Source organism: Oncorhynchus masou, unplaced genomic scaffold (genome assembly GCF_036934945.1).
Source record: "Oncorhynchus masou masou isolate Uvic2021 unplaced genomic scaffold, UVic_Omas_1.1 unplaced_scaffold_1404, whole genome shotgun sequence".
NCBI lineage: Eukaryota > Metazoa > Chordata > Actinopteri > Salmoniformes > Salmonidae > Oncorhynchus > Oncorhynchus masou.
The window spans coordinates 58,070-72,500 of NW_027003974.1; the positions used below are offsets into that span (position 1 = coordinate 58,070).

Sequence of the window (14,431 nt, forward strand, 5' to 3'; positions counted from 1 at the left end):
CTATCCAACTATCCAGCCCTATCCAACTATCCAGCCCTATCCAACTATCCAGCCCTATCCAACTATCCAACTATCCAGCCCTATCCAACTATCCAGCCCTATCCAACTATCCAGACCTATCCAACTATCCAGACCTATCCAGCTATCCAGACCTATCCAACTATCCAGCCCTATTCAACTATCCAGCCCTATCCAACTATCCAGCCCTATCCAACTATCCAGCCCTATTCAACTATCCAGCCCTATCCAACTATCCAGCCCTATCCAACTATCCAGCCCTATCCAACTATCCAGCCCTATCCAACTATCCAGCCCTATCCAGCCCTATCCAACTATCCAGACCTATCCAGCCCTATCCAACTATCCAGACCTATCCAACTATCCAGCCCTATCCAACTATCCAGCCCTATCCAACTATCCAGCCCTATCCAACTATCCAGACCTATCCAGCCCTACCCAACTATCCAGCCCTATCCAACTATCCAGCCCTATCCATCTATCCAGCCCTATCCAACTATCCAGACCTATCCAGCCCTACCCAACTACCCAGCCCTATCCAACTATCCAGACCTATCCAGCCCTATCCAACTATCCAGCCATGTCCAACTATCCAGACCTATCCAGCCCTATCCAACTATCCAGCCCTATCCAACTATCCAGCCATGTCCAACTATCCAGACCTATCCAGCCCTATCCAACTATCCAGCCATGTCCAACTATCCAGACCTATCCAGCCCTATCCAACTATCTAGCCATATCCAACTAGAGACCTATCCAGCCCTACCCAACTATCCAGACCTATCCAGCTATCCAGCCCTATCCAACTATCCAGCACTATCAGCCCTATCCAACTATCCAGACCTATCCAGCCCTACCCAACTATCCAGCCCTACCCAACTATCCAGCCCTATCCAACTATCCAGCCCTATCCAACTATCCAGCCCTATCCAGCCCTATCCAACTATCCAGCCCTATCCAACTATCCAGCCCTATCCAACTATCCAGACCTATCCAGCTATCCAGACCTATCCAACTATCCAGCCCTATTCAACTATCCAGCCCTATCCAACTATCCAGCCCTATCCAACTATCCAGCCCTATCCAACTATCCAGCCCTATCCAACTATCCAGCCCTATCCAACTATCCAACTATCCAGCCCTATCCAACTATCCAGCCCTATCCAACTATCCAGACCTATCCAACTATCCAGACCTATCCAGCTATCCAGACCTATCCAACTATCCAGCCCTATTCAACTATCCAGCCCTATCCAACTATCCAGCCCTATCCAACTATCCAGCCCTATTCAACTATCCAGCCCTATCCAACTATCCAGCCCTATCCAACTATCCAGCCCTATCCAACTATCCAGCCCTATCCAACTATCCAGCCCTATCCAGCCCTATCCAACTATCCAGACCTATCCAGCCCTATCCAACTATCCAGACCTATCCAACTATCCAGCCCTATCCAACTATCCAGCCCTATCCAACTATCCAGCCCTATCCAACTATCCAGACCTATCCAGCCCTACCCAACTATCCAGCCCTATCCAACTATCCAGCCCTATCCATCTATCCAGCCCTATCCAACTATCCAGACCTATCCAGCCCTACCCAACTACCCAGCCCTATCCAACTATCCAGACCTATCCAGCCCTAACCAACTATCCAGCCATGTCCAACTATCCAGACCTATCCAGCCCTATCCAACTATCCAGCCCTATCCAACTATCCAGCCATGTCCAACTATCCAGACCTATCCAGCCCTATCCAACTATCCAGCCATGTCCAACTATCCAGACCTATCCAGCCCTACCCAACTATCCAGCCCTATCCAACTATCTAGCCATATCCAACTAGAGACCTATCCAGCCCTACCCAACTATCCAGACCTATCCAGCTATCCAGCCCTATCCAACTATCCAGCACTATCCAGCCCTATCCAACTATCCAGACCTATCCAGCCCTACCCAACTATCCAGCCCTACCCAACTATCCAGCCCTATCCAACTATCCAGCCCTATCCAACTATCCAGCCCTATCCAGCCCTATCCAACTATCCAGCCCTATCCAACTATCCAGCCCTATCCAACTATCCAGCCCTATCCAACTATCCTGCCCTATCCAACTATCCAGCCCTATCCAACTATCCAGCACTATCCAGCCCTATCCAACTATCCAGCCCTACCCAACTATCCAGCCCTATCCAACTATCCAGACCTATCCAACTATCCAGACCTATCCAGCCCTACCCAACTATCCAGCCCTATCCAGCCCTATCCAACTATCCAGCCCTATCCAGCCCTATCCAACTATCCAGACCTATCCAACCCTACCCAGCCCTATCCAGCCCTATCCAACTATCCAGCCCTACCCAACTATCCAGCCCTGTCCAACTATCCAGCACTATCCAACTATCCAGCCATATCCAACTAGAGACCTATCCAGCCCTACCCAACTATCCAGCCCTATCCAGCCCTATCCAACTATCCAGCCCTATCCAGCACTATCCAGCCCTATCCAACTATCCAGACCTATCCAGCCCTACCCAACTATCCAGCCCTATCCAACTATCCAGCCCTATCCAACTATCCAGCACTATCCAGCCCTATCCAACTATCCAGACCTATCCAGCCCTATCCAACTATCCAGCCCTATCCAGCCCTATCCAACTATCCAGCCCTATCCAACTATCCAGCCCTACCCAACTATCCAGCCCTATCCAACTATCCAGCACTATCTAGCCCTATCCAACTATCCAGCCCTATCCAACTATCCAGCCCTATCCAGCCCTACCCAACTATCCAGCCCTATCCAACTATCCAGCACTATCCAACTATCCAGCCCTACCCAACTATCCAGCCCTATCCAACTATCCAGCCCTATCCAACTATACAGCCCTATCCAGCACTATCCAGCCCTATCCAACTATCCAGACCTATCCAGCCCTACCCAACTATCCAGCCCTACCCAACTATCCAGCCCTATCCAACTATCCAGCCCTATCCAACTATCCAGCCCTATCCAACTATCCAGCCCTATCCAACTATCCAGCCCTATCCAACTATCCAGCCCTATCCAGCCCTACCCAACTATCCAGCCCTATCCAACTATCCAGCACTATCCAGCCCTATCCAACTATCCAGCCCTATCCAACTATCCAGACCTATCCAACTATCCAGCCCTATCCAACTATCCAGCCCTATCCAACCCTATCCAACTATCCAGCCCTATCCAACTATCCAGACCTGTCCAACTATCCAGCCCTGTCCAACTATACAGCACTATCCAGCCCTATCCAACTATCCAGCCCTACCCAACTATCCAGCCCTATCCAACTATCCAGACCTATCCAGCCCTATCCAACTATCCAGCCATGTCCAACTATCCAGCACTATCCTACTATCCAGCCCTATCCAACTATCCAGCACTATCCAGCCCTATCCAACTATCCAGACCTATCCAGCCCTACCCAACTATCCAGCCCTATCCAACACTATCCAGCACTATCCAACTATCCAGCCCTATCCAACTATCCAGACCTATCCAGCCCTATCCAACTATCCAGACCTATCCAGCCCTACCCAACTATCCAGCCCTATCCAACTATCAAGCACTATCCAGCACTATCCAACTATCCAGCACTATCCAGCCCTATCCAGCACTATCCAGCCCTATCCAACCCTACCCAACTATCCAGCCCTATCCAACTATCCAGCCCTATCCAGCCCTATCCAACTATCCATCCCTGTCCAACTATCCAGACCTGTCCAACTATCCAGCCCTGTCCAACTATACAGCATTATCCAGCCCTATCCAACTATCCAGCCCTATCCAACTAGAGATCTATCCAGCCCTACCCAACTATCCAGCCCTATCCAACTATCCAGACCAAACCAGCCCTATCCAACTATCCAGCCATGTCCAACTATCCAGCACTATCCAGCCCTATCCAACTATCAAGCCCTATCCAACTAGAGACCTATCCAGCCCTACCCAACTATCCAGCCCTATCCAACTATCCAGCCCTATCCAACTATCCAGCCCTATCCAACTATCCACCCCTATCCAACTGTCCAGCACTATCCAGCCCTATCCAACTATCCAGCCCTATCCAACTATCCAGACCTATCCAGCCCTACCCAACTATCCAGCCCTATCCAACACTATCCAGCCCTATCCAACTATCCAGCACTATCCAGCCCTATCCAACTATCCAGACCTATCCAGCCCTATCCAACTATCCAGACCTATCCAGCCCTATCCAACTATCCAGACCTATCCAGCCCTACCCAACTATCCAGCCCTATCCAACTATCCAGCACTATCCAGCCCTATCCAGCACTATCCATCACTATCCAGCCCTATCCAGCCCTATCCAACTATCCAGCCCTACCCAAATATCCAGCCCTACCCAACTATCCAGCCCTATCCAACTATCCAGCCATATCCAACTAGAGACCTATCCAGCCCTACCCAACTATACAGCCCTATCCAACTATCCAGCCCTATCCAACTATCCAGCCCTATCCAACTATCCAGACCTATCCAGCCCTACCCAACTATCCAGCCCTATCCAACTATCCAGCACTATCTAGCCCTATCCAACTATCCAGCCCTATCCAACTATCCAGCCCTATCCAACTATCCAGCCCTACCCAACTATCCAGCCCTACCCAACTATCCAGCCCTATCCAACTATCCAGCCCTATCAACTAGAGACCTATCCAGCCCTATCCAACTATCCAGACCTATCCAGCTATCCAGACCTGTCCAACTATCCAGCCCTGTCCAACTATCCAGCCCTGTCCAACTATCCAGCCCTGTCCAACTATCCAGCCCTATCCAGCCCTGTCCAACTATCCAGCCCTATCCAGCCCTATCCAGACCTATCCAACTATCCAGCCCTGTCCAACTATCCAGCCCTATCCAGCCCTGTCCAACTATCCAGACCTATCCAACTATCCAGCCCTGTCCAACTATCCAGCCCTGTCCAACTATCCAGCCCTATCCAGACCTATCCAGCCCTGTCCAACTATCCACCTATCCAGAACTGTCCAACTATCCAGCCCTGTCCAACTATCCAGCCCTATCCAGACCTATCCAACTATCCAGCCCTATCCAACTATCCAGACCTATCCAACTATCCAGCACTATCCAACTATCCAGCCCTGTCCAACTATCCAGACCTATCCAACTATCCAGACCTATCCAGCCCTATCCAACTATCCAGACCTATCCAACTATCCAGACCTATCCAACTATCCAGCCCTATCCAGCCCTATCCAACTATCCAGACCTATCCAACTATCCAGACCTATCCAGCACTATCCAACTATCCAGCCCTGTCCAACTATCCAGACCTATCCAGCCCTATCCAACTATCCAGCCCTATCCAGACCTATCCAGACCTATCCAACTATCCAGACCTATCCAGACCTATCCAACTATCCAGACCTATCCAGCCCTATCCAACTATCCAGACCTATCCAACTATCCAGACCTATCCAGACCTATCCAACTATCCAGACCTATCCAGACCTATCCAACTATCCAGACCTATCCAACTATCCAGCCCTATCCAGCCCTATCCAACTATCCAGCCCTATCCAACTATCCAGACCTATCCAACTATCCAGCCCTATCCAACTATCCAGACCTATCCAACTATCCAGACCTATCCAACTATCCAGACCTATCCAACTATCCAGACCTATCCAACTATCCAGACCTATCCAGCCCTATCCAACTATCCAGACCTATCCAACTATCCAGACCTATCCAACTATCCAGACCTATCCAACTATCCAGACCTATCCAGCCCTATCCAACTATCCAGCCCTATCCAACTATCCAGACCTATCCAACTATCCAGACCTATACAACTATCCAGACCTATCCAGCCCTATCCAACTATCCAGCCCTATCCAACTATCCAGACCTATCCAACTATCCAGACCTATCCAACTATCCAGCCCTATCCAACTATCCAGACCTATCCAACTATCCAGACCTATCCAGCCCTATCCAGCCCTATCCAACTATCCAGACCTATCCAACTATCCAGACCTATCCAACTATCCAGACCTATCCAGCCCTATCCAGCCCTATCCAACTATCCAGACCTATCCAACTATCCAGACCTATCCAGCCCTATCCAGCCCTATCCAACTATCCAGACCTATCCAACTATCCAGACCTATCACACTATCCAGACCTATCACACTATCCAGACCTATCACACTATCCAGACCTATCCAACTATCCAGACCTATCCAGCCCTATCCAAATATCCAGCCCTATCCAACTATCCAGACCTATCCAACTATCCAGACCTATCCAGCCCTATCCAACTATCCAGACCTATCCAGACCTATCCAGACCTATCCAGACCTATCCAACTATCCAGACCTATCCAACTATCCAGACCTATCCAACTATCCAGACCTATCCAGACCTATCCAACTATCCAGACCTATCCAACTATCCAGACCTGTCCAACTATCCAGACCTGTCCAACTATCCAACTATCCAGCCCTATCCAACTATCCAGAACTATCCAGACCTATCCAACTATCCAGACCTATCCAACTATCCAGCCCTATCCAGCTATCCAGACCTATCCAGCTATCCAGCCCTATTCAACTATCCAGCCCTATCCAACTATCCAGCCCTATCCAACTATCCAGCCCTATCCAACTATCCAGCCCTATCCAGACCTATCCAACTATCCAGCCCTATCCAACTATCCAGCCCTATCCAACTATCCAGACCTATCCAACTATCCAGCCCTATCCAACTATCCAGAACTATCCAGACCTATCCAACTATCCAGCCCTATCCAGCTATCCAGACCTATCCAGCTATCCAGACCTATCCAACTATCCAGCCCTATTCAACTATCCAGCCCTATCCAACTATCCAGCCCTATCCAACTATCCAGCCCTATCCAACTATCCAGCCCTATCCAACTATCCAGCCCTATCCAACTATCCAACTATCCAGCCCTATCCAACTATCCAGACCTATCCAGCCCTGTCCAACTATCCAGCACTATCCAGCCCTGTCCAGCTATCCAGACCTATCCAACTATCCACCCCTATCCAGACCTATCCAGCCCTGTCCAACTATCCAGCACTATCCAGACCTATCCAACTATCCAGACCTATCCAACTATCCAGCCCTGTCCAACTATCCAGCCCTGTCCAACTATCCAGCCCTGTCCAACTATCCAGCCCTGTCCAACTATCCAGCCCTATCCAACCCTATCCAGCCCTATCCAACTATCCAGCCCTATCCAACTATCCAGCCCTATCCAACTAGATACCTATCCAGCCCTATCCAACTATCCAGACCTATCCAGCTATCCAGACCTGTCCAACTATCCAGCCCTGTCCAACTATCCAGCCCTGTCCAACTATCCAGCCCTGTCCAACTATCCAGCCCTATCCAGACCTATCCAGACCTATCCAACTATCCAGCCCTGTCCAACTATCCAGACCTGTCCAACTATCCAGCCCTGTCCAACTATCCAGCCCTGTCCAACTATCCAGCCCTGTCCAACTATCCAGCCCTGTCCAACTATCCAGCCCTGTCCAACTATCCAGACCTATCCAACCCTATCCAGCCCTATCCAACTATCCAGCCCTATCCAACTATCCAGCCCTATCCAACTAGAGACCTATCCAGCCCTATCCAACTATCCAGACCTATCCAGCTATCCAGACCTGTCCAACTATCCAGCCCTGTCCAACTATCCAGCCCTGTCCAACTATCCAGCCCTGTCCAACTATCCAGCCCTGTCCAACTATCCAGCCCTGTCCAACTATCCAGCCCTGTCCAACTATCCAGCCCTGTCCAACTATCCAGCCCTGTCCAACTATCCAGCCCTATCCAGACCTATCCAACTATCCAGCCCTATCCAACTATCCAGCCCTATCCAACTATCCAGACCTATCCAACTATCCAGCACTATCCAACTATCCAGCCCTGTCCAACTATCCAGACCTATCCAACTATCCAGACCTATCCAACTATCCAGACCTATCCAGCCCTATCCAACTATCCAGACCTATCCAACTATCCAGACCTATCCAACTATCCAGACCTATCCAACTATCCAGCCCTATCCAGCACTATCCAACTATCCAGACCTATCCAACTATCCAGACCTATCCAGCACTATCCAACTATCCAGCCCTGTCCAACTATCCAGACCTATCCAGCCCTATCCAACTATCCAGCCCTATCCAGACCTATCCAGACCTATCCAACTATCCAGACCTATCCAGCCCTATCCAACTATCCAGCCCTATCCAACTATCCAGCCCTATCCAACTATCCAGCCCTATCCAACTATCCAGACCTATCCAACTATCCAGACCTATCCAACTATCCAGACCTATCCAGCCCTATCCAACTATCCAGCCCTATCCAACTATCCAGCCCTATCCAACTATCCAGACCTATCCAACTATCCAGACCTATCCAACTATCCAGACCTATCCAGCCCTATCCAACTATCCAGCCCTATCCAACTATCCAGCCCTATCCAACTATCCAGCCCTATCCAACTATCCAGCCCTATCCAACTATCCAGCCCTATCCAACTATCCAGAACTATCCAACTATCCAGACCTATCCAGCCCTATCCAACTATCCAGCCCTATCCAACTATCCAGACCTATCCAACTATCCAGACCTATCCAACTATCCAGACCTATCCAGCCCTATCCAAATATCCAGACCTATCCAACTATCCAGCCCTATCCAACTATCCAGACCTATCCAGACCTATCCAGACCTATCCAACTATCCAGACCTATCCAGACCTATCCAACTATCCAGACCTATCCAGACCTATCCAACTATCCAGACCTATCCAACTATCCAGACCTGTCCAACTATCCAGACCTATCCAACTATCAGCCCTATCCAACTATCCAGCCCTATCCAACTATCCAGACCTATCCAACTATCCAGACCTATCCAGACCTATCCAGACCTATCCAACTATCCAGACCTATCCAGCCCTATCCAACTATCCAGACCTGTCCAACTATCCAGACCTGTCCAACTATCCAGACCTATCCAACTATCCAGCCCTATCCAACTATCCAGCCCTATCCAACTATCCAGACCTATCCAACTATCCAGCCCTATCCAACTATCCAGCCCTATCCAACTATCCAACTATCCAGCCCTATCCAACTATCCAGACCTATCCAGCCCTGTCCAACTATCCAGCACTATCCAGCCCTGTCCAGCTATCCAGACCTATCCAGACCTATCCAACTATCCACCCCTATCCAGACCTATCCAGCCCTGTCCAACTATCCAGCACTATCCAGCCCTGTCCAACTATCCAGCCCTATCCAACTATCCAGCCCTGTCCAACTATCCAGCCCTGTCCAACTATCCAGCCTTGTCCAACTATCCAGCCCTATCCAACTATCCAGACCTATCCAGCCCTATCCAACTATCCAGCCCTATCCAACTATCCAGACCTATCCAACTATCCAGACCTATCCAACTATCCAGACCTATCCAACTATCCAGACCTATCCAGCCCTATCCAAATATCCAGACCTATCCAACTATCCAGCCCTATCCAACTATCCAGACCTATCCAACTATCCAGACCTATCCAGCCCTATCCAACTATCCAGACCTATCCAGACCTATCCAACTATCCAGACCTATCCAACTATCCAGACCTATCCAGACCTATCCAACTATCCAGACCTATCCAACTATCCAGACCTATCCAACTATCCAGCCCTATCCAACCCTATCCAACTATCCAGACCTATCCAACTATCCAGACCTATCCAGCCCTATCCAACTATCCAGCCCTATCCAACTATCCAGAACTATCCAACTATCCAGACCTGTCCAACTATCCAGCCCTGTCCAACTATCCAGACCTATCCAACTATCCAGCCCTATTCAACTATCCAGCCCTATCCAACTATCCAGACCTATCCAACTATCCAGCCCTATCCAACTATCCAGACCTATCCAACTATCCAGACCTATCCAACTATCCAGACCTATCCAGACCTATCCAACTATCCAGCCCTATCCAACTATCCAGACCTATCCAACTATCCAGACCTATCCAACTATCCAGACCTATCCAGACCTATCCAACTATCCAGACCTATCCAACTATCCAGACCTATCCAACTATCTAGCCCTATCCAGCTATCCAGACCTATCCAACTATCCAGACCTATCCAACTATCCAGCCCTATCCACCTATCCAGCCCTATCCAACTATCCAGACCTATCCAGCCCTATCCAACTATCCAGACCTATCCAACTATCCAGACCTATCCAGACCTATCCAGCTATCCAGACCTATCCAACTATCCAGACCTATCCAACTATTCAGCCCTGTCCAACTATCCAGACCTATCCAGCCCTATCCAACTATCCAGACCTATCCAACTATCCAGCCCTATCCAGCTATCCAGACCTATCCAACTATCCAGCCCTACCCAACTATCCAGACCTATCCAGCCCTATCCAGCTATCCAGACCTATCCAGACCTATCCAGCCCTATCCAGCCCTATCCAGCCCTATCCAACTATCCAGCCCTATCCAGCTATCCAGACCTATCCAACTACCCAGCCCTATCCAACTATCCAGACCTATCAGCCCTATCCAACTATCCAGACCTATCCAACTATCCAGCCCTGTCCAACTATCCAGCCCTATCCAACTATCCAGCCCTATCCAACTATCCAGCCCTATCCAGCTATCCAGACCTATCCAGCTATCCAGACCTATCCAGACCTGTCCAACTATCCAGCCCTGTCCAACTATCCAGCCCTGTCCAACTATCCAGCCCTGTCCAACTATCCAGCCCTGTCCAACTATCCAGACCTATCCAACTATCCAGCCCTGTCCAACTATCCAGACCTATCCAACTATCCAGACCTATCCAGCTATCCAGCCCTATCCAGCTATCCAGCCCTATCCAGCCCTGTCCAACTATCCAGCCCTATCCAACTATCCAGCCCTATCCAACTATCCAGCCCTATCCAGCTATCCAGACCTATCCAGACCTGTCCAACTATCCAGCCCTGTCCAACTATCCAGCCCTGTCCAACTATCCAGCCCTGTCCAACTATCCAGCCCTGTCCAACTATCCAGCCCTGTCCAACTATCCAGCCCTGTCCAACTATCCAGACCTATCCAACTATCCAGACCTATCCAGCCCTATCCAACTATCCAGCCCTATCCAACTATCAGACCTATCCAGACCTATCCAACTATCCAGCCCTATCCAACTATCCAGCCCTGTCCAACTATCCAGCCCTGTCCAACTATCCAGCCCTGTCCAACTATCCAGCCCTGTCCAACTATCCAGCCATATCCAACTAGAGACCTATCCAGACCTATCCAACTATCCAGCCCTGTCCAACTATCCAGCCCTGTCCAACTATCTAGCCCTGTCCAACTATCCAGCCCTGTCCAACTATCCAGATCTATCCAACTATCCAGCCCTATCCAACTAGAGACCTATCCAGACCTATCCAACTAGAGACCTATCCAGACCTATCCAACTATCCAGCCCTGTCCAACTATCCAGACCTATCCAACTATCCAGCCCTGTCCAACTATCTAGCCCTGTCCAACTATCCAGCCCTGTCCAACTATCCAGCCCTGTCCAACTATCCAGCCCTGTCCAACTATCCAGCCCTGTCCAACTATCCAGCCCTGTCCAACTATCCAGCCTTATCCAACTATCCAGCCCTGTCCAACTATCCAGCCCTGTCCAACTATCCAGCCCTATCCAACTATCCAGCCCTATCCAACTATCCAGCCCTGTCCAACTATCCAGACCTATCCAACTATCCAGACCTATCCAACTATCCAGACCTATCCAACTATCCAGACCTATCCAGCCCTATCCAACTATCCAGCCCTATCCAACTATCCAGCCCTATCCAACTATCCAGCACTATCCAGCCCTATCCAGCCCTATCCAGACCTATCCAGCCCTATCCAACTATCCAGCCCTATCCAACTATCCAGCCCTATCCAACTATCCAGACCTATCCAACTATCCAGACCTATCCAACTATCCAGCCCTATCCAACTATCCAGACCTATCCAGACCTATCCAACTATCCAGCCCTATCCAACTATCCAGCCCTATCCAGCCCTATCCAGCCCTATCCAGCCCTATCCAACTATCCAGCCCTATCCAACTATCCAGCCCTATCCAACTATCCAGACCTATCCAACTATCCAGACCTATCCAACTATCCAGACCTATCCAGACCTATCCAACTATCCAGCCCTATCCAACTATCCAGACCTATCCAGACCCATCCAACTATCCAGACCTATCCAACTATCCAGCCCTATCCAACTATCCAGACCTATCCAGCCCTATCCAAATATCCAGACCTATCCAGACCTATCCAGCCCTATCCAGCCCTATCCAAATATCCAGCCCTATCCAACTATCCAGACCTATCCAGCCCTATCCAACTATCCAGCCCTATCCAACTATGTTTCCCAACTCACCCTGAGGGTCAACGGTAGTGACCAACACAGAGGATGTTTCCCAACTCACCCTGAGTTGCGATATAAGCGTTTCTCCTCTTGTAGCCGTCCATAAGACTAGCATTGATGTAGTCTGACGTCTTGGAACACACACACACACACACACACACACACACACACACACACATTAGTTTTCAAGTCGAAACAAAGGTCAGGTGCATCCTGTTTCCATTGATCATCCTTGAGATTTTTCTACAACTTGGAGTCCACCTGTGGTAAATTCCATTGATTGGACACGATATGGAAAGGCACACACCTGTCTATATAAGGTCCCACATAAGGTCCCACAGTTGACAGTGCGTGTCAGATCAAAAACCAAGCCGTGAGGTTGAAGGAATTGTCCGTAGAGCTCAGAGACAGGATTGTGCTGAGGCACAGATCTGGAGAAGGGTACCAAAACATTTCTGCAGCATTAAAGATCCTCAAGAACACACCAAGACCACCAAGACTCTTCATAGAGCCGCCCGGCCAAACTGACCAATCAGGGGAGAAGGACCGTGGTCAGGGAGGTGACCAAGAACCCGATGGTCACTCTGACAGAGCTCCAGAGTTCCTCTGTGGAGATGGGAGAACCTTCCAGAAGGACAACTATCTCTGCAGCACTCCACCAATCAGGCCTTTATGGTAGAGTGGCCAGACGGAAGCCACTCCTCAGTAAAAGGCACATGACAGCCCGCTTGGATTTTGACAAAAGACACCTAAAGACTCTCTGACCATGAGAAACAAGATTCTTTGGTCTGATGAAAACAAGATTGAACTCTTTGGCCTGAATGCCAAGCGTCACGTCTGGAGGAAACCTGGCACCATCCTTACGGTGAAGCATGGTGGTGGCAGCATTATGCTGTGGGGATGTTTTTCAGCAGCAGGGACTGAGAAACTTGTAAGGTTTGAGGAAAGATGAACGGAGCGAAGTACAGAGATCCTTGATGAAACCTGCTTCCGAGCGCTCAGGACCTCAGACTGGGATGAAGGTTCACCTTCCAACAGGACAATGACCCTAAGCACACAGCCAAAATGCAGTAGTGGCTTCGGGACAAGTCTCTGAATGTCTTTGAGTGGCCCAGCCAGAGCCCGGACTTGAACCCAATCCAACATCTCTGGAGAGACCTGAAAATAGCTGTGCAGCGACGCTCCCCATCCAACCTGACAGAGCTTGAGAGGATCTGCAGAGAAGAACGGTAGAAACTCCCCAAATACAGGTGTGCCAAGCTTGTAGCATCATACCCAAGAAGACTAGAGGTTAGAGGGGCGGCAGGTTAGAGCGTTGGACCGGAAGGTTGCTAGATCGAATCCCGAGCTGACAAGGTACACATCTGTCATTCTGCCCCTGAACAGGCAGTTAACCCACTGTTCCTAGGCCGTCATTGTAAATAAGAATTTGCACCAAAGGTGCTTCAACAAAAGTACTGAGTAAAAGGGTTTGAATAGTTACATAAATGTGATATTTGCCAAAATGTCTAAAAACAAACTGTTTTTTTTTTTGCTTTGTCATTATGGGTTATTGTGATGTCATTATGGGTTATTGTGATGTCATTATGGGTTATTGTGATGTCATTATGGGTTATTGTGATGTCATTATGGGTTATTGTGATGTCATTATGGGTTATTGTGATGTCATTATGGGGTACTGTGATGTAATTATGGGGTACTGTGATGTCATTATGGGTTATTGTGTGTAGATTGATGAGGGGAAAAAACACACAAAAAAAAGAACAATGTCCATTTTAGAATGAGGCTGTAACGTAACAAAATTTGGAAAAAGTCAAGAGGTTTGAATACTTTCTGAATGCAGTGTCCTCCTCCAACACTACATAGGGAATAACACACCATTTGGGACACTTCTGA

The 14,431-nt window shown here is 49.3% G+C and overlaps 1 pseudogene; it reads right to left on the reverse strand.

Annotated features, from left to right (window-relative positions):
• The window catches only part of LOC135530639 (tyrosine-protein phosphatase non-receptor type 9-like), a 58,758-nt pseudogene that overhangs the window by 15,201 nt on the left and 29,126 nt on the right, over positions 1-14,431 (reverse strand).